Source organism: Polyodon spathula, chromosome 23 (genome assembly GCF_017654505.1).
Source record: "Polyodon spathula isolate WHYD16114869_AA chromosome 23, ASM1765450v1, whole genome shotgun sequence".
Lineage (NCBI taxonomy): Eukaryota > Metazoa > Chordata > Actinopteri > Acipenseriformes > Polyodontidae > Polyodon > Polyodon spathula.
In genome coordinates this window covers 7926539-7954009 of record NC_054556.1, presented here as the reverse complement: position 1 = coordinate 7954009, position 27471 = coordinate 7926539, and positions in this window count along the sequence as shown.

Below are 27471 nucleotides of genomic sequence, written 5' to 3'. Positions count from 1 at the left end.
GTTGAATCAACTTGGAAGCCATGTTATTGGAAAAACATATGAATGGACTGTAGCATTTTAGGTCCACGGTATCAAATTTGTGTCAATAAAGAAAACCAAGTCCAAGTCTATGAAATAGCATAGGAAAAAGCTACTGGTTTACATATGCTTTCTTATACAAATACATTTACAAAGAAACAGGAATATAGCCATTTGAACTGCTGGCAAGATATATCACATTATACCAATGCTGATTATAACATATGCACCTACTTTAAAAAACAGTATTTAGCTACACTGTAGACAATGAAGGTTCCCCTATCTTCAAAATCTGTGCTGCATGCAGTGGATGATCGTCTCATCCTCAGGGCCTATTGAAAGTGTTGCCTGGTAGATGAACTGTGACACAGATATCATCAGGTCAGGTCATTCCTATAATGAACATCCTCAGATGCCCACTTCCATAGCTTGAGGTCATTGGAGCATTCTCCTGAGTGAGGGGAAAGTATTAAGCTTACATCTTATGCAACATATTATAAACTTTAGATTAAGGTTGGAGAAAGGCCTGTAGACACAGTAACAGTAGCATAGGCGGTTCAATTATGCGTTGAGAAAGCTGAACAGAACTGAATGGATGAATAGCAAGTTAATGAAAACATGAAGACACTGATTCATTCTAGGACAAGGTTCCATGGATTAATGAAATCCTCTTTACTCCTCAGGTGGCATGAGTTTGGACTGGAGACAAACAGCGGCAGTTCCATGCTATTCTCGAGTCACATGTGTTCAACTTTGACATAACAAAGAAGCGTCACAGAAGATTGTGTTTACTGCACATTACACAGGAAACATTTTTCAAAATACTGTACATAAACGGTTTCAACAATCCTAAAATGCATCTGTGTTTCTGAGGAGTTTTTTATTTTGTTTTTTTGTTTTGTTTTTTTTAAACCTTTAGTCTCTTCAGTCTCCAGGCTTCCAACCACATTCAGAGGAGAGATTTAAAAGATTAGGTCAGTACAGGAGGGGGAAGTTTTAAAAAACACAAAACTGTCATTTCAAGATGAATCAGAGAAAAAAAAAACTAGCCCAGTACTGTGTTTGGTTAGAACAAACACTATAGTATGCTGTTGTGTATGTTCCTTCCAAGCTCAAGTGAAAAGCAATGTTAAGGAGAGACAATAGAACCTAAGTATACCTCCAATAACAATTGTGCAATAGATACTGTACTGTATAACGACTACAGATATGGTCTGACTATAGGTAATACCAGCATAATTAGAAATAAATTAATCAGGTTGTGGTACTAAGTCATTGTAATAGAAATGACAGATTAGTGTCACCTCCTGGGTGTTGATAGATGAGCTGTTTAATATTTCTTTAATGAGTTAAACTGACCAAGTCTAGTCCCTTGCTTGGTGTCTTCAAAGTTCATTTTGTTATGAGGGGCTCTACAATAAGGAAGAGATCTATTTCATAAAAATCTCTACAACCTTACAACCTATGCTAATGGATATTTAACAAGAACCCCTTATGCGAAAATGAAATCTAATATATTTGCACACAAATAATATAGTATAGGTTTGTGTGTTACATTTTTGTTATTTTCTTTTATTTTTTTCCTTTTTTTACTAAGATTTTTTTCTACCCATATTTGTTTTGGTTAGTTTTTCAATACTTAACAACACTGCATATAAAAACGTGACAAAAAGCATATTAGATGTACCATATTATATTTTTTTATATGTAGTTATATAGTGAAATAAAAATAAAGTGCAATATGGTGGACCAAATTTAACCTTACGATTGGAAGTATATATATATATATATATATATATCAACTGATATATTGTTTCATACAGTACATACGTTATACATAGTATACTGTAATACATATATTAAACTATATTTTTCAATGCATTTGCTTTGTTTTGCTGAATGTACATTTAGATTTGAACTCCTTGTGAATTATATCATTTTAAATGAAGGTCCAATTTGTGCTGCTATGCATTTATTTATGTATTATTGCCTATAACTTCACTAAAAATGCAGGACATTTTAACAACAGATGGCCATATTGTAAATCATTAGCAGACCAGCACCCTAATTACAATGAGGTTCTATGCATTTCCTGACATGCTAATTGTTCAAGAATACAGTGCACTGTGAATAAAAGTCTTTAGCACCAGTACCACTGTATAGAACAGAGATACTGGAAATGCACTTAACATGCAGGTTTCTCCAGTGACAATGCTGCTTTGTGTGTGTGTGTGTGTGTGTGTGTGTGTGTGTGTGTGTGTGTGTGTGTTAGTATTTTCTATGAAATGGCACATAAATAGATTATCCAATACATACATAGGATTTTGCCCTTCTCAATGCATTTTTATTAAAAAAAAAATAATAATAAATACATTCACAATAAATAAAACAGTCTAAATGAATGAAATCTTTTTCAGGGTTTCCTTTGGGTGTGATAAACAGTATGGTACAACTGGTACAGATATTGTTTAGAAATTAAATTTACTAGCCACCAGTGGCCTGCTTTTCTGACTAAGGATAAATTGGGACTGTCAACTAGAACTGTAACCTTAGCTAGCAGATTCATTATGAGCACACGTCTCAAAATGAAAGATGTAAAAAAATAAAGAAATGTAATCCTATTTCTTTCCACAGTTTATGAAAAGTTCACGGGAAAATTGAATAGATTTCTTCATCAAGTGGTAGTGACATGAAATTCTAGAATGAAACCTCATAAATTTGAATGCTATACCAAACCCTATAAATCTTTAAACCATGCAATTACATGTATAGCCTTGCACTTGCAAGAGCTATTGTTTTACAGTTGCAATTTTCTGACTAGGGAAAAAGCAAAAATGACACATACAAGCTTCATAATTCTGTCACTCTAGAATGAACATTTAGCTGAGCATTTCATACACAGTCACGCCAAAATGAATTTTTATAATGTATATAATGATGTATGATATATGTATTGTCTCCGCTGTCTAATATTTAAAGTGCATGCTCCTGTCAATTTCGTTATGCTAATTTAAAAAGTGTAAACCCAGTCTGTGCTCAAGCCAATTTTTTAAGCAGTTGTTGTCAATCATCTGTCGCTTCCCCTTTTTTCAATTTGCAATGCAGTCTGATGTACGTAGAGCAATCACTGCAGCAAGAGACTAGTTAAAGTCTCAATGGCTGCCTGTGTGTGCTGTCTTATGTACACTGGACAAAAATTAAACAGATATTTAGTTGGGGTATAAAATTGCAAGTGCTTTTTTGTGAAGGCTAATCCAGTGATCCTCAATCTTTGTGCCCATAATGGCAGCTGGCATAATCTAAAAAGCTGCAACACTGATATACTGCTAGGGGAATTAATTATTACAATGTACTACTCTGAGCTCTCTGCTTTTATGTCATTTAATGCATCTAAGAGCATAAGAAAATAAGAACGTTTACAAACGAGAGGAGGCCATTTGGCCCATCTTGCTCGTTTGGTTGTTAGTAGCTTATTGATCCCAGAATCTCATCAAGCAGCTTCTTGAAGGATCCCAGAGTGTCAGCTTCAACAACATTACTGGGGAGTAGGTTCCAGACCCTCACAATTCTGGGTGTAAAAAAGTGCCTCCTATTTTCTGTTTCGAATGCCTCTTTGTCTAATCTCCATTTGGGACCCCTGGTCCTTATTTTAGGTCGAAAAAGTCCCTTGGGTCGACATTGTCAATATCTTTTAGAATTTTGAATGCTTGAATCAGGTCGCTGTGTAGTTTGTTCAAGACTGAATAGATTCAATTATTTTAGCCTGTCTGCATATGATACGCCTTTTAAATCTGTAATAATTCTGGTCGCTCTTTTTTGCACTCTTTCTAGAGCAGCAATATCCTTTTTGTAGCAAAGTCACCAAAACTGAACACAATCTTAATGTTCTTTTATTTCACATTTTGGAATTTTTAGTTAGTTAAATGTCAAGAGAGAAACTATACTCAATGATACTCAGGATTACTGTATAAGAAATACACAAATGAGGACCACTGGCCAATCATGGGACATTTTTAAAAAATGAATGATGCATGAACAAATGGATACACTGTATACACATAAACATCAAACAGTCTGAAGCAATCAATGGCTAATTAGTGGAAAAACTACATCTAATATGCATATAAAATAATTTCCCAATATAATTATGGAAAGGTAAGTTTTATCATTTACGTATCTGGGAGTCAGACAAGCAAAAGAAATGCATGGTAATGCAGAACAAATGTATTGTCATAGTTCTGTTATGACTGTAATTTATACATATTTGAAAAAGGATAGTACATCTTGTTTTGAAACTGCTTGAGCATTCATGGCTGCCATGCAAGTTAAAGTTATAATAATGAGTTACTTTTTTATTATTATTATTTTTAGAAGAAGTGTTCAACGCACAGATTGATTTTAGGATATTTAGTATATTTCCAGATCGTTCATTTATGGAACTGATATTAAGCAGTGCCAACAGTAAATCAGTAAGTTCGGTTTTACAAAAATGTGAATGTACTTTAAATATATTTGTGTATTATGATATGCTACTGTTCTACTAAGTACTTTGCAAGGAAAACTTTTGACCTTTATTAATATGCATATGTGGTTTAGATTATTTTTATACAGACTTTAATGCAGACTTTAATTTCCTCATGACTATGCACTAGGGCTCCAGAGAAAATGTAGAGTTCTGTCTCACATACCTGATATATTTATATTTTGTTTATTACAGTCAGAATAGATTTGCTAAATCCATTCATGGTTATGGAGATGAACTGCCTTATACATTTCTTATTTTCAGGGTTAAAGAATGTCATTGGCTAGAAAGTGATTTGGGGGAGTAGCTGCTTGTTTAATGACTGAAAAGATGCCGTTGAAGGTGTGGCTACACTTTCACTCAGTGGAAGACTATCTTGCAAAAGGAGATTTCTTTAAATTATTTTTTTTAACTCAAAAATACACGTGAGAACTGTGTATGGAAGTACACAGCACAAGCTAGAACACCTTTAAAGGTTACTTAGTCAGCTGAAATGTTTTTATTTGGTGCATGTGGTATGGACATGGTTTCGTTTTTACTCTACAATTTGAAATAACTGAAACCACCCCAGGCGGTCTCGAGGGCCATCAAACAATGTTGCCAAATTACAGACATATCAGGTTAAAATATGAGACAGATTAGACCACATTAAGGAAAGACACCTGGCACAAGATTCACCAACTGGCAAATTCATCAAGCCCCTGTCCATATTGACTGCATCCTTCATTAACCAATGCTGCTGGGCTTTGCTGATCTGCCACCAGTCAATTGACCTCTACTTATGTGGATACATTTGTTATATTAAACTGTAGTAAACCATTTGATGTTCTGAGCGATCATGCTATTTGCAATGTTGTTGTCCAAAGAAGTGGCAAATCTGTTTACTGTTTTGCTGTTTGTTTTTTTTTTTTCTTTCTTCAAATTAACGATATTGTAGCCATTGCTGTAGAGTGACATGGGTGGGTAAAGAGATGAAATGAAAGAAAGAATGAGATTAACTGATACACTGGAGAGGAGGCTATACTTTATCCGTATAATGAGCTGGGAAGTGCAGCATTAAGAGTTCTTATCCAGTCTCTGTCTAGCTCTATGGCTAGACAGCACTGTTATGTTAAAGGGTGCATATCCTTTCTATCACCTGGTCTCAGGATTCATTTAAGATACATCAAGAGATATTAAATAGGTAGGGAAATGAAAGATTATAAGAATGTATATGGTTTATACGTAAAGTAATTTGTAAAGTAGCAGGGAGAAGGACAGATTCCTCCCTGTCAAAAACAGGTGGAAATGTAAGTTTTGTTTAAAGTTAGTTCTGTTGATTTGACAATTGGTAATTGTTTAATTGTCAATTATCCCCTGCACATGGCTATCATTGTAAATTAGAGCCAGGTGCAGGGCATTTAAAGAAAGCAGCCAGTTTGTTCAGGGTTCTGGTGTGTGAGGAGCCCGGTTGAGGGTGATTTCAACCGAAACAAAAGGTAGTGTGAAAAAGCCTTTTTTGTGTGTTACAGGTAAACAGTTTAGCTGTCCTGTTTTAGTTAGGTTCCTGTGTGTAGTAGTTAGTGCTCAAGAAAGAGACCACAAAATAACCATATACACGAACACATCATCCAACACATATCACTCTTCGAAGTGTATTAAAAGTGTAAGTAACCCAGACCCAAAAATCAATTTCTGGGTCCTGGGTCCTGAATTAAAAGGCCAAGGAACCTTGAGAGTTACAGAATTCATCATATATAATATATCTATATATATATATATTATATATATATATATATATACATATGATATAATATATATATATACACCTTTGAAATGTTTACAAATTTGCAATGTTGGGATTATTATATATATATAATATATATATATAATATATAGATATATATATATATATATATATGGGTATATATGATATATACATCACAATTTCATAAACACAAGTCTAGATTTTTGAAGTACTGTAATACTTCAATGACTTGCATTGATGTTGCGTGCACATAATAGGAAAATGCTCTGATGAAAAATGTGACTTTATTCACTAATGTAAACCCTCTAAGATGTTCTGTAACCCATATTACACGCCTTCAGAGATTCCTGTGTTGTGCTTATTTGCCCAGGCTTTTAAATATAGCATTATATATTCAGCATTTGTTCCAGAAATTTTTGAAAATTATAATGTCTCTAAATAGCTAAAAGCAAAATTATTCATGATCAGCAATATCAGCCGCAGAGGGTGTATTGCGGAGATAAAAAAAAATAATAATAAAAATAAGAAGCTATGGCTTAACCATAATCCTGAGAATCCTTCTCTTTCTGAGAGTCTATTAAACTGTCACTATTTACCTGATTTCCAGATAGCAGAAGTGCAGTATATTATGCAGTATGCAAAGATAAAGAATGAGCCACCACACTTTCTCCACCAACAAATCAATAAAAAAGAAACTGATAAGACTTTCTAGTCGGGGAAAACCTATTTTTACAGAACTAAAAATAAACTACTACTTTTCATTGTAATTGTGTTCAGGCTTTGGAATAACCTAGATGGCTAATAGCGGATACAAATAGTGTTGTTTTGCTTCCTCACAGTAAGAAATTATATTTCATATGCACAACTACTACATATTTCAGAATGAAAGTTTCAAAACTACATTCATAGCAGCTGCTGCATCATTGTTACTGACAAAATCCTACTGGAACGTAAGAGCACAACGTGATTACAAACAGCAAGCATTAGCATTCATAAGAGAATATCTATGTAACAGGTACATAAACCTGTTTTTATTCACTGGCTATGACCACAGCCATTTCCCATGACCTAGGTGTAACCAAACACCACTTCTCATGCTTATAGATCAAGAACAAGCTAAAGAAGCGAGCAGGTGCAGCAAAGTACCTACACAATGCTTCACTGAGAGCCGAGCTGTTATATTTACAACTATTCCAAACCCATGCATTCATTACTTCACATCAACAGTAATATATTACCACTGAAGTATTGGTAATGTTTCATTTTAATCTGAATCTAAAAAGGAAAAACTTGTTGGCAGCTTTAAATCTATGTACAGTACATTACTAGTACTTTAACACGTGAGAAAACTTTAAGAAAGCTAGACTTCAGTACGGAAACGTTTAAAATATTCATAAAAATAGATGAAGCGAACTGTGTATAACTTAGCCCAATATTAATACTGCAGCCATGTGCTAACAGTTAATTCAGTGTCATTCAATAGGCTTAGCCAATGTTTGGTTTGTTAAAGGATTAATACGTCTCCTCTCATCCACAGCACATAATCAAGTATGGCACATAATATGTATTTTATTCATTAGTATTTAGTGCAGACCTTTATAATGGAATCACAACTACTTTGATCAGAATTTCTTTCAGTCAGTTAACACAGAGATTTGAAGGTCAGGCAGAAGTGATTCTGGTATCAAACAGCTCTACAAAAATGAGGTCACAAAGATTCTGACCCTTTAGGGAAACAAGATTTTTTATATTATAGATCAAATATTAGATATTTGTTTAGAGAACTGCTGGAAATGTTCTAATTATGCAAGGTTTGAAATCATTAAATGCAACATTAGCATTAACATCAACATGGATACATTTTTAAGTGAAAAATTTATCAATAAATGAAAGTACATATTTGGTGTAATTTGAATTTCCAATAGTACTCCATTAGGAATCAATTGGGCTCTACTTACAACTGTGCTGTAATCATAAGGCATGGCCAAAAATAAGATGAAATGATCCTAGTTTCTGTGATCACCACTGGTTTATATTTTTCATTCACTTATTATTCATATTTATTAAACCTAAATACATAATTTAAAATAAGATGAAAAAATAAGACTACTATTAAAGTTAACACCAAAAGCATGTGTTTAATTCTGACATCCTGTTACCATTACAAAACTTCAGATGCAAGCTACAGTAGTAGTCTAGTTCCCACAATTATGTTACTTTTATTAACACTGTCCTCTTTATTCATCACTCTGGAGAACAGTCTGGTCCTAAGCAAGTGATACCTCTTAATAAAGATGCATCTTGATATTTAAATGTTTTGTTTTTGTTGTTGTTTTTTTCATACTCAACAGAATATGTAACAAGAAACATATCATTAATCAAGTATTTGTTCCAAGCTACTAGAGCAAGCACACAATTTAGTCCTCAGAGGATAAATTACAGTTTAAGAAATACAATCTGTATAGACTATAGTTTAAATCGAACTTTAATGTAATTCAGTTGATGTATTTGATTTGTTTAAAGAAAATTTGACAGCATAAAATTATTCAGGCTTCTTAGGAAAAGACAGCAACCAAACAAGCAAGCCAGCTGCAACCATCCTCATTGCCTAGAATCAACTGCAGCTTTCTTTAAAAATTATAATCCAATTAATAAAGCTAAAGAAATTGATATTTATCTGCTCATTTTCATTTTAAACAATAAGCAGGTGATTTTAAATCATCTTCAATCATACATAAGTGATAAAGTATCTATTCCCCTTAATGTAATCCTAAATCTCTACCCATATTGAGAATGCCTACTCAATGGTAATATTATCTTGTACATTGAACAAGTGTTTTAAATGAAGCCTTTGGAAATTCCATAATTCAGATTGTCAGATTTGAAATCCCCAATTAGCCTGATGTTCAGTAGAGGATTTTGAATAATTTTTCAGTCATAAAACATGATATCATAGCTCACTGTAGCACTACCCTATGCTTAGGCTTGATCACATTAGTTTTTTTGTTTTTGTTTTTGTTTTGTTTTTGTTTTTTTAAGTTCAATGGCCTACAAACATCTTTTAATGAAAAAAAAAATTCTGGCATGGATTTACTTTTGCTTATTATTCTCAAAATTAAAACTCTATTTCTAAAAGCACTGGTAGAAATTTATTTCAACAAACGATAAAGGATTGTTTGTATTCCTTTTATTTGTACTTGAGCACAAACTTAGAAATTCTGTCCCTTTGTATATATGTGTGGGTGAGTGTCTGTGTTTAACATTAAAATCACAAAGCTTTCTAAATTAGCCCAACACTGAAAACGCATGAATGACAAGAACTCAGACACAGGTGTGCCTTATATTCCACACCAAGCATTCCTGTGGGGAATATAAGTTTACAAAGCAGACACACATACTATTAACATGAATCGAAACGGTTAGTAGCCACGAGTGAAATGAATCAGGCCTCTGTTTTGCTGTACCAGTATCTGTTACTGCACATTTTCTTGCAGTCTGAATGTTTTCTATAGATGTGGTGCTCTTTCTGCAGTGACTTGTTCCAGCTTCATTGCCTCCTCTATGACTCAGCTAAACTATTTTTCTATTGTAGTGGGTCAACCAGCAGCTGGTACACCTGTGTGCTCAGCTTATCTTTCCTCAACAGCGCAACAGACAAGGGAAATAACTTAATTTAGAAGTTGGTGCCTTTGGGCACATATTCAGTTTAAACACACTAATACATTTACACAAGCGCCGTCTAGACCAACCAAATGTTGTACAATACCATCCCACTAATAAGAAAGATGCTAAAAACAGATTTCAGTAGCTGCATAACCAATGAGACTCAAGTTGTCAGACATTGTTTTATTTATTTTTTTTATAAAGGTTTTTACATTCAAAGTTTCTGGATACACAGTGTGTCTGCTGTACATATTAATCATAAACATTTAATTATCCTTCTCCAAACTTATTATCACAGAATACTTTTAATTTGCATGTGGGTATCATATGATAAACTGTAGATTTTATACACATTTTACATATATTTTCCATTCTTGATTATGACGACCTGCAGGCAAAGTTACAAAAAAACAGTAACATCTGCCAATGTCAAATCTCACACATTTGTACAGTGTACTTCAGTTCGTTTTAAATAATTGACCTTGAAATGTGAAGTATTTGTTTTGTTTATAGAAGTTGCTCTTTTAATGCAGTAACATCTGGATCATTGGTTTGATCATTGTTACTCTGTGTGGATAATGCAATGGCTGTCCCAAATCTGGGGTCATTTCCTAACAAAGTGGGCATACTAGCTGCTGTAAAATTATTCACGTAATTGATTCTAACAGCAGTTCACAGTGTTGCAATCTATCTGACCTTCAACTTCATGACCAAGCCCTAATTTTTCAGAGAAATGAAAAGACTGATGGCACATATCATTGACACTGCTGGCTGTCAGGCATCAATCAAATCAGCAAACAATGTATACACCTGTAAACAGATTATTCATGTCTTCCAGACGTCTGTATAATTATACCAAAGAATGGTTTCTGCAGATGGCAGTGCAATTATATTCATTCAAAATACTCATTTGTATCCACAACCCCAATTTGATGACCAATGTAAATGTTTTTTTTTTTTTGTTTTTTTTTATAGTTTTTCATACAGAATGCACTGAACTTCCATTAACAAAAGGGGCAAAATGGGTAAAAGAATCTAAAATTCAAACACATGTATAAGCTCTGTATTTATTAGCCTAATTAATTGCAGGAGGAGCTTAGAATTATCAAGAACAACTGACTACAATGTCATTCTTTCAATGAAACCTGTTTTTGAATGGTTATTATGTTTTATTTTTAGAATTTGCTTCACTTGATGTTCATGGATGCCATGTGAACAAAGTTATGCAGAGCTTCTCACCTACAGCTCACCTGTCATACACAATCCCTCACTTCTTCAGCAGGCTCTCTGTCCCTGGGAAGATGGCATTGGGTGGCACCCTACTCTTTATTCACAAAAGCTATTAGATGTCTCGGGTTCTTGCTTCAGGAAGCAAGTCAATGTTGTATACCCAGCTATGGTATGAACAATATTGCTAACTGATGGAATGTTTGAATATGAAAATAAAAAAAAAAGTCTTCATACAAAGAAATAATATACATCAACTGTCAGCATTTTGTCTATTCTTTTCTGGAAGAATAAAGCAAAATAGATCGAAGAGGTGTATTTGTTTTAGCCCAGGACACAGTAGATTGAAAAGCTGCAATATCATTCTGCCAGGGAGCGATGAAATGTACATCCATAATGACATTTTGCATAAACGATTTTTGCTGTGACCAGATTTATCACATCTTTGCAAATGTTCTTATGCTAATGTAAGAGCAATTTAAACAGAGATCACCAGAGATTTTTTTTTTTTTTTAGCAGTTCTCAACCCTTAGGAATTAACCAACAAGCCTGGTAGCCTGAAGACATTTGTGTCACAGGTTTGTCAGGCATTGATTGATGCTTTCACTATCTGCATGCGTTATTGTTGCTCTCTTACAGCAGTACAGGCAACAGGGACTTGCTGTTTAATAGCCCCCATCCTGTGACTGCCACTCTGCCTGAGGGCTAGGCTACAGGTCCTTAAGTCACATCATAAGCACTTTATTCCTTAGAGACGTGGGAAGTGTTGCTGTTTACAGACTCAGCAGCACTGAAATACATGACTGCATGGAAGTGTACTTTCAGCATTGCAAAATCTTAACCCATAACTGTAAAACCATTGACAGCCTTAAAAATAAGGAGTACAATTTGGTTTTAGAGCAGCTAAGTCCATAAGCACCTGTCTCTTATTTTTTAAAACAATAAAAGTCATTTACTTTTACTTTAAATGTACAGATCAATGGTTTGTTTATTTTTTAAGGAGTCATTGTTTGCTGTTCCAATAAAACAAATATTAATGTCACTTCATATATATTCAAGCTTGAAATAACTTGCCATCTGCCCTACTGCCCCCAATGATTATTGTCTTGTGTGTTGTAGGATGAACCTGCATCACATTTTGGTTAAACAGGTTTCATTTTAATAAGAGAATGAAATGTATAAATGCAATCTTTCATTGACTGCATTTCCTTCTGTTTTTATTGTATGTATTAATGTTAGTAAACTGTTGTTTGTGTGTTCCGATAATTTTAGCACATTTTATTGATAACTTAAACTATGCAATACAACACAGAAATGTCTCACATATCTAATCAGAATGGAAACAGCATTTCTATGTGTCAATCTGTTTTTGTCTGATCTCCAAATGCATTATAGAACAAAGAATACATTTGTGCTGGAAAACGCAAGTATTATCACAGCATAAAAAAAAAAAAATCAGAAGCTGTGACCTTCAATGCATAATGTATACATAATCACTACTGTGTGCTTTGTGAAATGTTTAATTTAACCTCATAAAAATCCATCTGCTTAAGCTGATGAAACGACATTTGTTAATATGTATTTAACTCACAGTGCACATTAGTGGCAGCGGCATGCCTGTATATCTATAGAGTCCGGTCCAACACATATTGTTTTGTCATTATATACGTCAAGCTGCACTTCTTCAAAAATATAACCAAATTATAAACAGCATTAATGTAATTTATAAAGGAAGGTTTTGCCAATATCCAATTATACTGTCAAGTAATGCAGGCCTGTGATTGATGTCTGTGAAAATTAGTCATATTAGGTTAAGAAGCTGAGCTGATAAGCATTTAGTGTCTTGATTTGAATAAAAGACATTGCTAGGCTAGAATGCAAATAACCTGAGTATATGTTCTATTTAAGTATGAACATCTAAAGGATCATGTAAGCGTCAACACGTATGATGTGTGTGTTTTCTCTTTCCTATACATAGAATTTAAGCCCACATTTGCAAGGCGTGGTCATTTAATTTGTAATTGTGTCTGCCTTTTATGTTCTACAAGTTTGCTTAATGAGTGCTAACCACAGGGATTTAGTAGCAATGACAGGTCAATCATAAATGAGTCTGCCATTAAAATGTTTTTCCTTTTCCTTATCTAATATTAAACTACCCGGGAGGCAAAAGTGGATCTTGCAGAATTCTGTTGATATCTGTAGGCATTTTAATATTAATAGACTGACTGAAATTAGGCAGAGCACTAGGTTTAGAGCATTACTCCTACAGTTTCATCCATTGTCTGCACTGATGATGGCTGTAAATTGACAGATCAGAAAATAACAAAAATAAACTGAACCTAGAAAACCTATTCATGCTTTGAAGTTGCTATTATTATGGTGCTGTGCTGTAGGGCTACTGGCTTCACCATTGTGTGCTGTTCAGCCTCTTTACCTTCCTTTTGTTGAGCTAATGCACTGCAAATGTTCTGTAAGAGTCTGAGCGACAGAGCTATAGAAACAAGAAAGAAAGAGGAGATGATGCATTGAAATGAAAGCTGGGACGCTAAAGAGTAAACCCAAGGAAAAATACACTTACAAAAGTTCACTTACAGACTTAAATGAAAACTTATTTGAATACTTTGCTTCAGATTTTTAAAATCTAATTTGGGTTCCAACCACTTTTCTCCTTGGCTGAAGAAGCGAAGCAGAGTGGGGGTGTCAAGCTTGCATAAGAACCTCCTTCTGTTCTGTCAACACTAAGCAAATGAGACTTTGGCTATGCTCACATACTGCAGCTGCACTCTTATTTGAGCCAAGGAGAGAAGGATGTGTGAATTAATATTTACATATAACAATTCAATATTTGTGTTTTTGGGAATTCTTGCTTTAAATCACATCATTATTTTCATTTGCCTGCAAACTATTTGCAAAAAGACTGCAATAAAAAAATGCTATTAAAACAAAAGAAAAAGGACACAAAAGAAATGCCTTGATGCACAGAATGCCACCATGGTATAAATCACCATTACTACGTATGCAACCTTTGAACTTAGCAGGGGTTTGTTAAGTTCAAAGGTGACATTGTAGCCTTTATTGCTTTGCTGAGCTATAACTCAACATTGTGCATTTTAGGAAAACTGTACACTTATTCTTGTGCACAAAAATTCCCATAGAACAGCATGCCAATCAATGTTTGCAAATGCTCTTGGAAGTATTCAGGAATTTGTCTGCTACCCTGAGTGAATTGCATTGGATCTCTAATTTGTCCTTTATTCACCTTCTTATAGATTTATGGTGCTGTAGCTTGCTAAAAGTAAGGCTCTGCATTGCCATAGAACAACAACAAAGGGTGCAAGCACGTGTGCAAAGAGAGTCTGAGATTCCTTCTATACCCTTTACTCTCCTCAAAGGCTCCATTCATTGGTGTTACTGTCTGTAAGTAATATACATTCTAAACTTCTGCTTTCACTTTCACGGTGTGTGTGCGCCAAGGACAGAAAAAGTATATGTAACTACTGTATGAAGCATTCATAACACCTTTATAAAGACTACAGTACATAACAATGTACAACTATGTGCATAATCTGTCATAATGACTTTGAAAACCGACATAAGCGGTGTGTAAGTATTCAAAAGAGGCTGCATTAATATTTAATACAAAACAAATGTTCTTAGAATTGCAAGTGCATGTGTGTGACATTAACAGTTTTACTGTTAAATATTGAGTTCTGTTTAATGATATTAACTTGACAACACATTAACAATTCTGTAAGTCAGTTCAATTGCTTTATTAAAAATTGTAATTTAATTTAATTTGAATTGAACTTTTAAGAGTCATTGGCCTGTCATTACCATTCCTTTACAATCAATACAGCCAGCTTTTTTTTTTTTTTTTTTTTTTTTTTTACAGATTGCTAAAAAATATATATATTTGGTTGACTCTAAACCAAACCCCAACTATAAACAACAGTGCATATCAATTTGGTAGCTAGGGCATACCTAAATACATTTTCAAATAATAGTTTAACCAGTGCAGTGTAAACAGCATTCAATTACATAATTAGGTATTTATTCAGTAGTTTCCTCGTGTTTTCAATATTGACAAAAATGGGTTATTTGTCTTAAAAAACAGCATACAGTAAGATAGTTCACAGACATGAGATTCAAGCACTATTGCATTTGCAGCATTGTTGTATTTATTTATTTTTTTTCATTATAAAAGGGACAGTGTACTGAAGAAATCTTTCTTTAACTTGAACTCTAATGGTTTGCTCACAAGGACAAATGGAAATCTGTATTACCTCCAGCAATGTAGCTATACAAGTAATGACTATCTGTCACAACAATGAGTAATTTTAATTGATGAAGTTAAATTAGATTTGTTGAATATTGTTTAAATATGCAGTTAAAAATACAATTTAAGTGCAAGATTGCTATTCCAGAAAATCCACCTTTAAGATGCAGAATATAAAAACGTTATAACCATTTCAGTGCAGAGGCAATGAGAAATGTAAGTAAACAAGTTGTGGGGGAAAATGTATTTGGGTATAATTCCTTTAAATGGTCTTATCTTGTGAAAGAAATTGTCAATCACCCTTTTTTTGGTAAGAGAATACATTTATATGCATTTACATTTTATACATTTTAAGATGGTGTGAGAGGGTAGCGTCACTGGCCAGCTGTTGGGAGACTCAGAGACAATGAAGCTACAGGTTTAACTGCGCTAATGCACACTTTACTAATCATTCTATCTAACACACGTGATCATCCTATTTATATATCTGTGTCTGGAGCCTTACTTAATTATTTAATCATCTATTCAATTCGCGGCTCTAGCTGCATTCCCATGTGTATTGACAGGGAGCAATTTAACCCCCTCCCTGCCAACCCAGTATCCCCCACATTGACACTCATGTGCACACTGCCACAGATGGGTTAGGATTTTATATGAAAAAAACATTATTTTAAAAGGTAGCTATAATTATTGTATCGATTTAGAAAAAGGTCACAATATCACACTTTTTTTTTAATATGGCAGCCAGTTAAATTAAGCAACAGAGAAAAACTGTAAAACACATATTTTTAGCCATCTGTTCTGAACTAAAAAAACAAATCTTCAAGTCCACATACACAAAGCAGGACACTTGATGAAGGTGGTTCACCTTAACTACATGTATGGGCTGCGTGTTTGTTACCACATTATTGTGATTTTGCAGTTTTATTTGATTGGTTCTCGGGAATTCTCAGCACATCAACCTTCTACAAGAGTGATTTTCAGACAGTATCAATAAAAAACAACTCTGATTTTAAAGTGTTTTTGTTCAGTATCAATATACATGTACATAAATCTTGAAAAAGAAGATGAAAACAAAAAAAAGACACTGAAACCACGCTGTTCTTCAGCATGGAAACCAATTCCAATGGTACAATGGTAAAACCAACAGTACGGTTTAATATGTGCATCTACCACTACCATACATGCATTCTGATTATTGGTATTGTTAAACCAAGGAAGGCCACTGAACTGATTGACTTCTGCAATTGAGCTCCTTCAGTACTTCCTGTGCCAGCAGTGTATACAAAGATATGAATCCTCAGGTCTGAGGTAACATTGAGTATCCTGGGAGAACTGCTTTTCTTGGAAGATTTATAAATCTTTGTTATTTATTTTTTCTCATTGCAGTTTGCATCCTTTAGATCCTTCAGATTGTTTGTAGCTCAGTGCTGCAGATTATGCATTGACCTTGAAGCATCTGGAGTTTAACCCTTTATTTGCTTGGCTTTTATGAACCACAATGTCCAGCTGACACCTCACTGGAATTTCTTTGGAAACCGATTCATGTTTGAGAATTGCGTTACTAAATTAGATTTCTTTCCAACAGGAACATATCTGGAATAAGTATTAACAAATATCACAAAGAACGGCTCCTTACTCTATCTCATATTCTGTTTTTTAGATGCTGATGTACTAGAATGAATGTATAATCTGCTAGAATAGCGTGTCCTATAAAGGCAAGGCATTGGGTTTCCAATTTGCTGACTTGTTTTGTTAGGTTGCTGTTTTGGAAGGGGTGCATCTTTCCAGTTCATTAAGCTCTTAAGCAAATTAATTATAATGTACTATTGTGCTCATGGAGATCACTTTCCTTGCTTACCTCCATGAATTTAATGTACACCAGTGAGTTCTAGATGTCACCCTTCCTTCTTTCTGCTTCTCTCAGGAAGGAGACCTCAGATCACCCGCCACCTTCACAGAACAGACAGGTAGAGCAATACGTCATCTTGACAAACACTAATTGAGATCTTACACCTTTTGAAACACATTTAAAATGCTGGAATCTCTCCAACCGCTTTAAAATAAATTTCCATCATAAGTATTACTTTAAAGTACATTTACAGTAGAAGCACTGGACTTAAACTTAAGTGTCGCTTGGAGAGTCTGTATAAAAATAAATAAATTCACAATGTTTGTCTGAAGCAAGCTGAAGAAGTTCTGTGAGCTAATACTAACTCACTGTTATTTGTAGGAATTCTACTTTTCACATATACTACACAAGTTTTTCCACCCTTAACACTGAATTTGCCAATAGATGCTTAGACTGACCCACATACATTTTCCTTGATTGTATCATGAGTAGTGGTAAGGAAAATGATAATTACACAGCATAGTCTTCTGGGAAATAGCCATTAACCTTTTTGTAAAAATTTAAAATGTGGTAATTAGTGTTAAATTCTATAATACACAAAACCCAATATGATAACTTGACAGTTTTCTTTTAAACAACCAAATCCATCTATATTCAAACAGAAAAATAATCACTCCAAAAGCTTATTGAGCTTAGTAGCTGAACTTCACTGTTAAAATAGAAATGAAGTAATTAGTCATATAAAAAGCTACATTTAACACAGGCACTAATGGATTTAATGGCTTTTTACTGTTTCAATGTGGTTATTATTTTTGTCAAAATAGCTGGTTCAAATCAGAAATGAACTTGCAAACCGAAATGTAAGGCAATATACCTTCATGCAAGCAGGGTTAAGCCCAAATAAACAATACATGTGGTTTCCTATTTTGAAATTCCATTGCCCAAACTAGCTTAAAAAATGTTTTCTTTTTTTTATCATTGACATTTCATCAAACCAGATGTTTAAGGGAACAAAACAAAAGCACTCCTCCATAGAAACAAATCAGATAGATAGAGGAGTCTTGTATCTGTGTGTTTATTGGTTTGCACAGAGAATACCCATGAAAGCACTCAGCCTTTGTTCCTACAAAAAATACTCTTTGCCAAAACCTGGACTGCAAAATATGAAAAGCATCTGTATTAAGATCAGAGATAAGAAGGATAAAATCCAACATGGTTTGCATTAAAATTTGTCTGCGCAGTTTGATTCGCTTCATTTCTGCTGATAATGTTGTGAGAACCTTGACTATCAGCAATAAAATGAAAAGCCTCAGTAACTGAAATGGTTAGGGGGTTCTTCTGAGATTGTGGAAACATCGTTTGCTGTTGTATTATAAAGCTTGACAATATTACACCTGGTAAACTATTCTATACATGTATTATTCCACCTGTGTCCTCCCAAACATTTTCAAAATGTATACACTTCAAATAAATTGAATACATTTTCAAGACATACAGTATAGCGTGAAGCTCATTAAAACCCAAAGGTTCTTTCCAGCGTTGGGTCTATTTCATATTTCAATCCCTTTCATTTTGCACTTGTGAATTTTAACATCAAGCACGCAGTATTTAGGATGGCATGACATTCTGGATGCTAAACTAAAGGGTCTGTAATTAACTGTGTTCATCGAATGCCCTTTTAAAACATGCAAGTACAACAAGCTGTGAATTGTTGGCTGATGAGACTGTGAGAGACAATGAGTAGGGTGGATGGGCCGCTAATGAGAAACATGCATTCTTGGTGGCTTTTAGGAGAACCAATACAAAATTCAATTAGTTTTAAACTAAGTGCTACATTGTTTTGTTTGCAGTGTTTGTGTCATGGAATACATTCATTACAATTATTTTAAATCTAGTTATATAGTACATTATACATCTAGATAAATAATACATTAGAACTTATATAACTTCCATTAAACTGTTGACAAAGCTTTTTTCCCACCCTTGGATCACCAAGGTTAAAAACGGGAACAGTGTAGCTGCCATGATCCACTGTTGTTACAGACTGCGACCCCCGGGTCCCCCCCAGGTGAGCTGAGGTTTAAAGCTCTATAATCCAAGAGACTGGCTCCTGTGTGCAGTGGTTAAGACTATCAGTTGTGGTGTGCATGGTCGTTGGTTCACTTAGTAATCGATTCTGTTGATGTATGATATATGTATGTACGATGTATGTAGTAGGATGCATGCTTTAAATCCAGTAAGGTTTTGTGGATAGTTTATATGTGTTTGAAAAAGCAGTAATTAGTCCATAAAAGTATGCTATGTGGTTTTAAGACCAGCAGTATATAGCAAGTCTGTGTAGAAAGTATTAGAGAAGGTAATGGACCCTGGGGAAGTTGATATTATACCATAATCACCGGTTTGTGATTTGAATGTGTCAAGAGAGAGTAATGCTGCCTAGATGAAACAGCTGCTTCACACCATCTTATTGCATTTACTTCACACATATTTAAGCAGGAGAAGTGGATTTGGTGTTTTAACATCCTTTTGTATATATTGATTAAAAACATGTCTTATACCGAATGCATGCTTTGTAAAAGCAAAATTAACAAGCACTTGTGTTCTTTGGGGTCTTGCATTTATTATGCCTGTAATAATTACTATGCTGAGATACCCTGCAAAAAGTGACAATAAGACAATAAAAACACACCTGGCATGATTGAGGCACCCAGCAGGAAGTAGCCTGCAAGACTACTTTGACACATAATTGCTTATATTATTTTAAATAATGGGTCAATTCTACAGCTCCCAGCAGAATCTGAATTGGCGAAACTGGCAGTTGTCATGTTAAGAAGCATAAGGATTGTGCTAATGCAGAAATGTGTCATAATCCTTTCCCCCAAAGGGAATATTCCTCCTGTGCAAAAAGAAGGGGAAAAAACCCATAAGCCTAAAGGTTATTGAGCAAAACATATCGCTGGACACAACCTGCCTTTTCAGAAGCAAGCAAGCTCACTGTAAAAGCAGTGCATTATTTAAGTGCAGCAGCTTCTTTCAAATAATATACTGGTACATTAACCAGTCTCTAGTGACCAAATTGAAACATGATTACATTTTTGACATTTGACATCTGGTTGTTTTAACCTGTACCTTTGGATCAATGAATCAATCTTGGTGGCTAATCAATTATATATCTATAATTCTATACACAAATAGCTTTTCAAGCATGAAAAGATAAATATTCCAATGTCCTTTAAGATGTAATGGTAGTACATTTATGGTAATCACAGCATAATGCATTCCAAAGATAACATTGCTGTAATTTACACATTAGATACATATTTTAAATATAATATGTTATATTTCTACATAAAGTATATACATGCAGAGTTTGAAGTAAATTTTTGCCTATTTATTTTCGGCTAGGAATATATTTGAGAGTGAAGGATTGTATCTGTGTATGAAGCATTAAACACGCACACACACATACACAAATATGCATTTTTACACTCCATCTTTATGGTTGTTGTTGGAATTGTAGTTGGTTGGAATCATGTTAGTGTTTTTCTTTTATGAAAATGGTGAATTGCTTTTGGCAATACAGTCAATAATCTGTGAAGGATTTACATTACCACTGCTGAAACAGACACACAAAAACTAAACTGGAATAATTATGTTGTATCACGTCATGTATTTTGTATTGCGTTGCATCTTGTGTGGTAACACTGACATAAAACACAGGGACTGCAGAACACATTGAATTTAAGCAACATGCAAATACATTTCATGCGTCTTCATTTCTGGGGTATTAAAAGAAGTCTTTTCTGAACAAAGTTGCAACCATCCTACTTAATGGAATTAGACAATTAGACAGTTTGAAAGCATCTTATTTTTTGTTGTACACAGCACAAGAGCAATACATCAGATTTTTTTCCCTTGTACTCACTGGATGCAGAGATCTTTATTTGAAGACAAATTGAATATGCTGGATTGTGTATTGTGTTAGTTTATCAGATATTACATTGCCACCAGCTGTAATGCTGGTTATGATTTCTGTTTAAGAAGCACAAGATTGGATATCCAGACAGTGTTTTCTCACAATAAGTTTTATTGAGCGCTGAATGCAGTAATAACTCTGGGGAGGTATGATCTACAACAGGACATTAAACACACGATAAAGGGGTGGAAATGAAGTACGTAAAATGTAGCGGGTTTGACAGCTGAAGCACACGTTGTATTTTCTGCAGTATTGATTTACCATGTGCCCACTTTGGTCTAAATGCTCTGCATGCAAAATTATGATGTAGCTGTCATTATGCACAGTTAATAGGATCATAATTTCACAATATGCTGATGTCCAACATTATGTAGATGAAAACTGCAATTTGGTGCACAGAATGTTGAAAAATACCTATTCTGTGATCACTTGATAAAACGAGACCTTCTGAACATTGTTGTAATGATTATATAATATGTGTTTACATTTACCTTAGGGAGTCTGGTGCATGCAATAATTGGTAAGACCCCCAACACACCCACAAAACTGACACACGTACAAGAATAAAATCAATACTTTTAATTTTCACACTTAAAAGCATTTTCAGATGTCAACTAGAGTAGTTCACAACAGACACAATTTTTTACTGTTTTAATTGTTTTTAGTCTGGAATCAATAGCAATGAATTGTTTTTTTTTTTTTTTGTTTTTTTTTTTTTTTAAAGTACTCTGCAATTTTTGGTTTATCAGATCTATAAAATTGATGATTAGATTCATAAAATGATAACCGAATTTCTATCAGGTTGTATTCCTACCAGGTTAGTTAGTTCTTAGTTTTTCTAAGATATTACAGCATAATGATCCTTTACTAATCGGTTATTGCATCTTTAGGTACTGTACACAATTATTTACCGCCACCAACTGGACTGAATATCTCCCAGTTGCGAGGCATGTGAAAAGTTATGTAGACATGCATCAGATGCATCCATAATAATGTGGGTTAACTAGCAGGCTAAATCATAGAAGTACGTGACATGTAGGTTATAAAATGGAACTGTAGAACGAGACATATATGGTCTGAAGCATATAACTACTAAAATAAATGTGCTGTTCTTGAAGCCGCTGTCTGGACTATACTGCCTGGATTAAAAACCAGCTTGGCCATCATTACAAGTGTATGTTAATGTACCTTAGCATTTTAGTTATGAAGTTTCTATCCTCATACTTGCTTTTAGAATGAAGCAACTACCTCCTACTAACACAGAATAAGTTATATTTGGCCCTGTCTACACTATGCCTTTAAACCATATTAGTTGCCTTTAAACCTTTTTAAAAGTGCTAAATACGGTTAGTGTCCACATTGCACCGTGTTTAATACCGTGCTAGAGAATCAGACTCGAGACCACCTCAGGGGGTAGTTCCAAATCCAGTTCTAAATTAGATCCCATCAGCTAGTGCGCTTTATCAGAAATGTTGACGCTGTAATACCAAACTACATTTTTTGTGTGTCCTCCAATATCCCAAAATGCTTTCTGATATGTTTTCTCACATAGACATTACAGTACTCAGAACAGGCGTCTGAAGGAGCTGAGAACGACTGTTGATACTGCTGTACTGTATACAATTTCTGAGGCTTGTTGTAAAATGGAGGATCATGGAGTGATGTGATAAGATGCCGAAATCAAGGCACATTGATATCCGAACCGATGAAATCAGTCAAGGAGAACTTCAGAGTTCAAAACAAAACACACACATTAGGATCAAATGTACCTTGTGTTTGTAAATAACAGAGTCATAACATTCATGCTAAGAAGAGCTATGTCTTACGTGGGTATGGGTTCCATATTTGCCAGGTTGTAAGCATAAAATCCAGTGCATGGTGGGATAATGTCATGTTAAGTCCCACAGGCCATTGTGCTCATAGGAACTGTAACTAGATTATTTTAATAGTGTTTGTATGCATTCAGCCCAACCAAACATGAAAAAGTAATTTAATGTGGACGATATGAGCTAGATTAATGAAAATGTTTTTGAGTACCGTTCTCAAGATTGGTTATGTAGTGTGGACAGGGCCTTTATCACTTTATCACAATTGTTTGATTTATTTTGTATTTATTTTTCATGATTCTGAACTATAAGTACAGCAGCATCATCATTTAGATCCAATCCTCTGGCTAGTGCCCATGAAATACGTTGACTGTAGAAGGCAACACAGTGCTGGGCCTCCCTCCAGTAGAACGGTGTCAGATTGTGTTGTGGCTTTGTGATCAGCTGAGACAATCAAACTCAAGCTTCAAACCCAGGTTCCAGAGGTGAAAAGTGAATTGCTTGTTGCACCTCATATCACTTTTGGTTACTGACTCTTTTTCTTGTATTTGAATTAAAGAAACGTAGAATTTAGATAGTGCCTGTGGCATTTAGCAGGCCATCCAAACATCCCATTCAGTAACAGCTGACATACAATTCATTCCCTGAAGGATTCCCTTTCACACATGTACTACTCTGAATCAAAACCTGTGTAACTTCTGGGTTTCATACATCTCTGTATTAAAACATTAAACTATATGTGTAATATAAATATTAAAAATATATAAATGCACTCATTAATGCCCCATTTAAAAATCACGTTCCTTCATGTCCCCCAGTTAGGTTGAGCAAACAGCAGTTTAACTTCAGCTCTGCAAACAATCAAGATCACCCATGACCATGAAACTATCTGATGTTGACTTTGCAGCAGGCTGTCATTCTACAGTCCCTCGATGTTAAGGGTCAAGGTTACTAAGCCACATTAAAACTGTAAAAACAAAATTAATGAATTTATGGCTTCAAATCTCATTAAATCCTTAAATATGGACAGATACCTGTACTGTATACGGCATGGAGTTTTATATATATATATATATATATATATATATATATATATATATATATATATATATATATATATATATATGCACAAAAAAATCTTGATCCATACATTTAATTCTAATAGTGTTCTTAAAAAGGGTTTGATTGTACACATTTTACTAATATTTAATTTCTTGTCTGTTTAATAAACTATGCTTCTCCATTTTTGTTACTCTTTATTTTTAATCAGCTATGCTTAGCAACTATTCCGGTAAAGGATTCTTCTGAAAAGACTCCTCAAGATGGATAAGTGTCTGTGCAACACTAATATCCCCATTTCAATCCCCCCGCAATCAGCCTTGAGTCATAGTAAGCTGTAGAAGAAAAAAAAAATACTTAAAAAATGACAAGAGATATTAAACAGATAAGAAATCCAATATTTGAAAGAAAGTTATATTGCACCTGTGTTCATGTTCTCTACATGGCTATGTAACTTGACATGAACACCAGTGCTTGAAATGAAATGTATTCTACCTCTGATGTATGGTACTTTGATGTTTCAATGTCTAGCATTCATAATGACAAGAAAGAGTGGTGCTAACAAGAGTCATCTCAGTAGTGAAATAACTTTCCACCCAACACGCTAACAAGCACTTCACAGATTTCCACTACTAGCCTTAATGGACAGGAAAATGTACAACAGTACTATCAACCCACCACTTATGCATAGTACCTCTGGTGTCGGAGCCGAAATTACACAAATTGCATCTTTATTAGACTCCCATTCACAATTTTTACAGCCGAATGCAAAGAGCAATGTGCCTCCCACAAAAAAGGTCACTAAAAGCCTTGCCATCCTAATAAACAAAACCCTTCAGATTACTTAATTGAAGTAGAGGGGGAAAATCTAGTGTCATCTTTACAGTGCTTTGCAATAGTCAATTATGTTACATGCAAAAAACTACTTGGGCTAAAAAGCTTTGAGAATTAGGTGAAAAACAATAACGTCTCATCGAATTTAATGTTTTTAGGGTCATGCTAGATGTTGGATGGAGAATGTCAGTGGCAGTACAATATTATTGAAGTTACTGTCAAATTGTTAAATGTACCAGTAGATTTCAAACACACTAAGCCACAAAACATAATAAATGCCAGTGCATTTGGGTTGTGAGCAGTGCCCTGGTAGCTAGCCTTATCTTGGTTCTATTGGTAGTTGGACTGCAATTTTACAGGATAGGTTAATGATTTCAACCTCAGGAATATGTATTCAGATATAGCCACCGATTTCCTTTTCAGTGGTTAAGACTGAAGCTTAATTTTTATATGACCCAACATGCTTCCTTTCCTGTGGAGCATACAGCTCAAATTCAAGTGGTTATGTACTTGCCCTTTGTACACAATGGGCATGCAAAGCACTGTGGGAGATCTAGCATATCAGACCGGTTCATCAGATTAGTTGAGCAACCACTGCATTAGCCAAACCCAGTAGGTAGGAACTGTTAATTTCCTAGGTTCAGACTCTAATGCAGTACTGTCCTTGGTATCCTAGAAGCTGGCTGGATATATCAAAGTATGTGTGTTTCACATAAGGGACTAATGTTGACACTCCTATAGCTAATGCGCATTCTACACATTAACTCCCAGTCCATAGGTATTTTAAAATTTACAAACTCTCACGTGTAAGTAGGGAAAATTTTGGTGCAATGCATATATATATATATATATATATATATATATATATATATATATATATATATATATATATATATATAACCACTACTATATATATATCTTAAAGGCACTGATGCACAGCTAAATTTTTTCATAAATAAACTGACCATAAGGCACTTTATATATTAATGTCTCTGCACAGTTAAAAAAAAAAAAGGTTAACATCAATGACATATAAACCTTGTATATTTTGCTCAGTGAAGCATAATCAAAAATGTCTTATTCTTTTAGACTTGACTGCTAATAATTATATACGTCTAATTCTTCTTGCATTTTAGATATACATTTAACAGTAGACGTAATGAGAATTTATGATTAGAAATAGTCAAGACACTTCTAAAACTGTAGGTCGAAAACTGACCAGAATGTGGAAAACCCTTGTAGCAGGGTTTCCATATTATCAATCCAAGAAACATGTTGAAAACACATTTCCTGTGCTCCAGACACACCTTAAAATTAGCAATGTCCTCTTCTTCATATAGATTCTCGCAATAAAAAGGCTTCAAACTAACCATTAAAAAATCTGAACACAGGAAAATTATACCTGTGAAAACAACAGAAATAACAATTGTCAATGTTCTGCATGAAGCCTGATTAGGATTTATCAAACCACGTAATCGCAAGTGTAAGACAGTGGTCCAGCTGAAACCTAAGACTACACGTTGGAATACAAGGTAATGGTTATTCCAGCCAAAACAATATTCCTTGATGAAACATGAGAAGTCGTCAGTGTTTTTTTTTTATGATACAGTACATTAGCCTTCAATAGCAAGAGCTTGGTGGAAGGGCTCCATAAATTAGGCTCATTTGGTTTCTTTATGTAAATTTATAAGGGATCAAGAAAATATTGAACGCATGTAGGAGAAAAACATTTTCCTGTTTCAATTCAGATTTAATCTGCATGTTCACCCTTGTGGTAACAGGAAAAAGAGACATCATTTTAATGCAATGCAAAGGCAAATGAGATAAAGGATGAGTCTGAATGCGTTCACAAATCCACACGGAGCCAGGAAGAACAATAATAGAGAAAGTGTTCGCCCTGGGCTGTTAGAAATTAGTTTTTTACAGCTAATTGTGTCGACAGTTCACTCAAGGAAAGTGTCACGTCAATGCTTTAAGCAAGAAGAACCATTTACCTGCAGCTTTAAATTAAATAAATAAGACAAGGTTTCCCTTGCCCAGGGTCCCATAGAAGACCTGGCAATTGCCATTATTTTGATAAGAACCAATTGTCTGTAGGTGCAAACCTTGACAAGTTTCTGAAGCTATTTTAGTGAAACATCTTTCTTTTTGCCCCTTGCTTCTAAAGCTGAATAGCAGACTTTGGTTGGTCCCTAGAGTACATCAATTCGCCATCGCTTTAAGGATGTCACTTGGTGTTAGCACTGGGAATATTCAAGGGAAAAGGGAAAGAAGTCACTGGCTGGTTTTCATTCATCAGTTAAGTAGGGTTCAACTAAAGAGAATCTCTGAAGAAAAAAAGTGTTACTACAGATCAGGAGGCCAAATTATATTTAGGTGGGGCATACATCACAGCCACATCAGTGAATGCAAAATATATATATATATATATATATATATATATATATATATATATATATATATATATATAT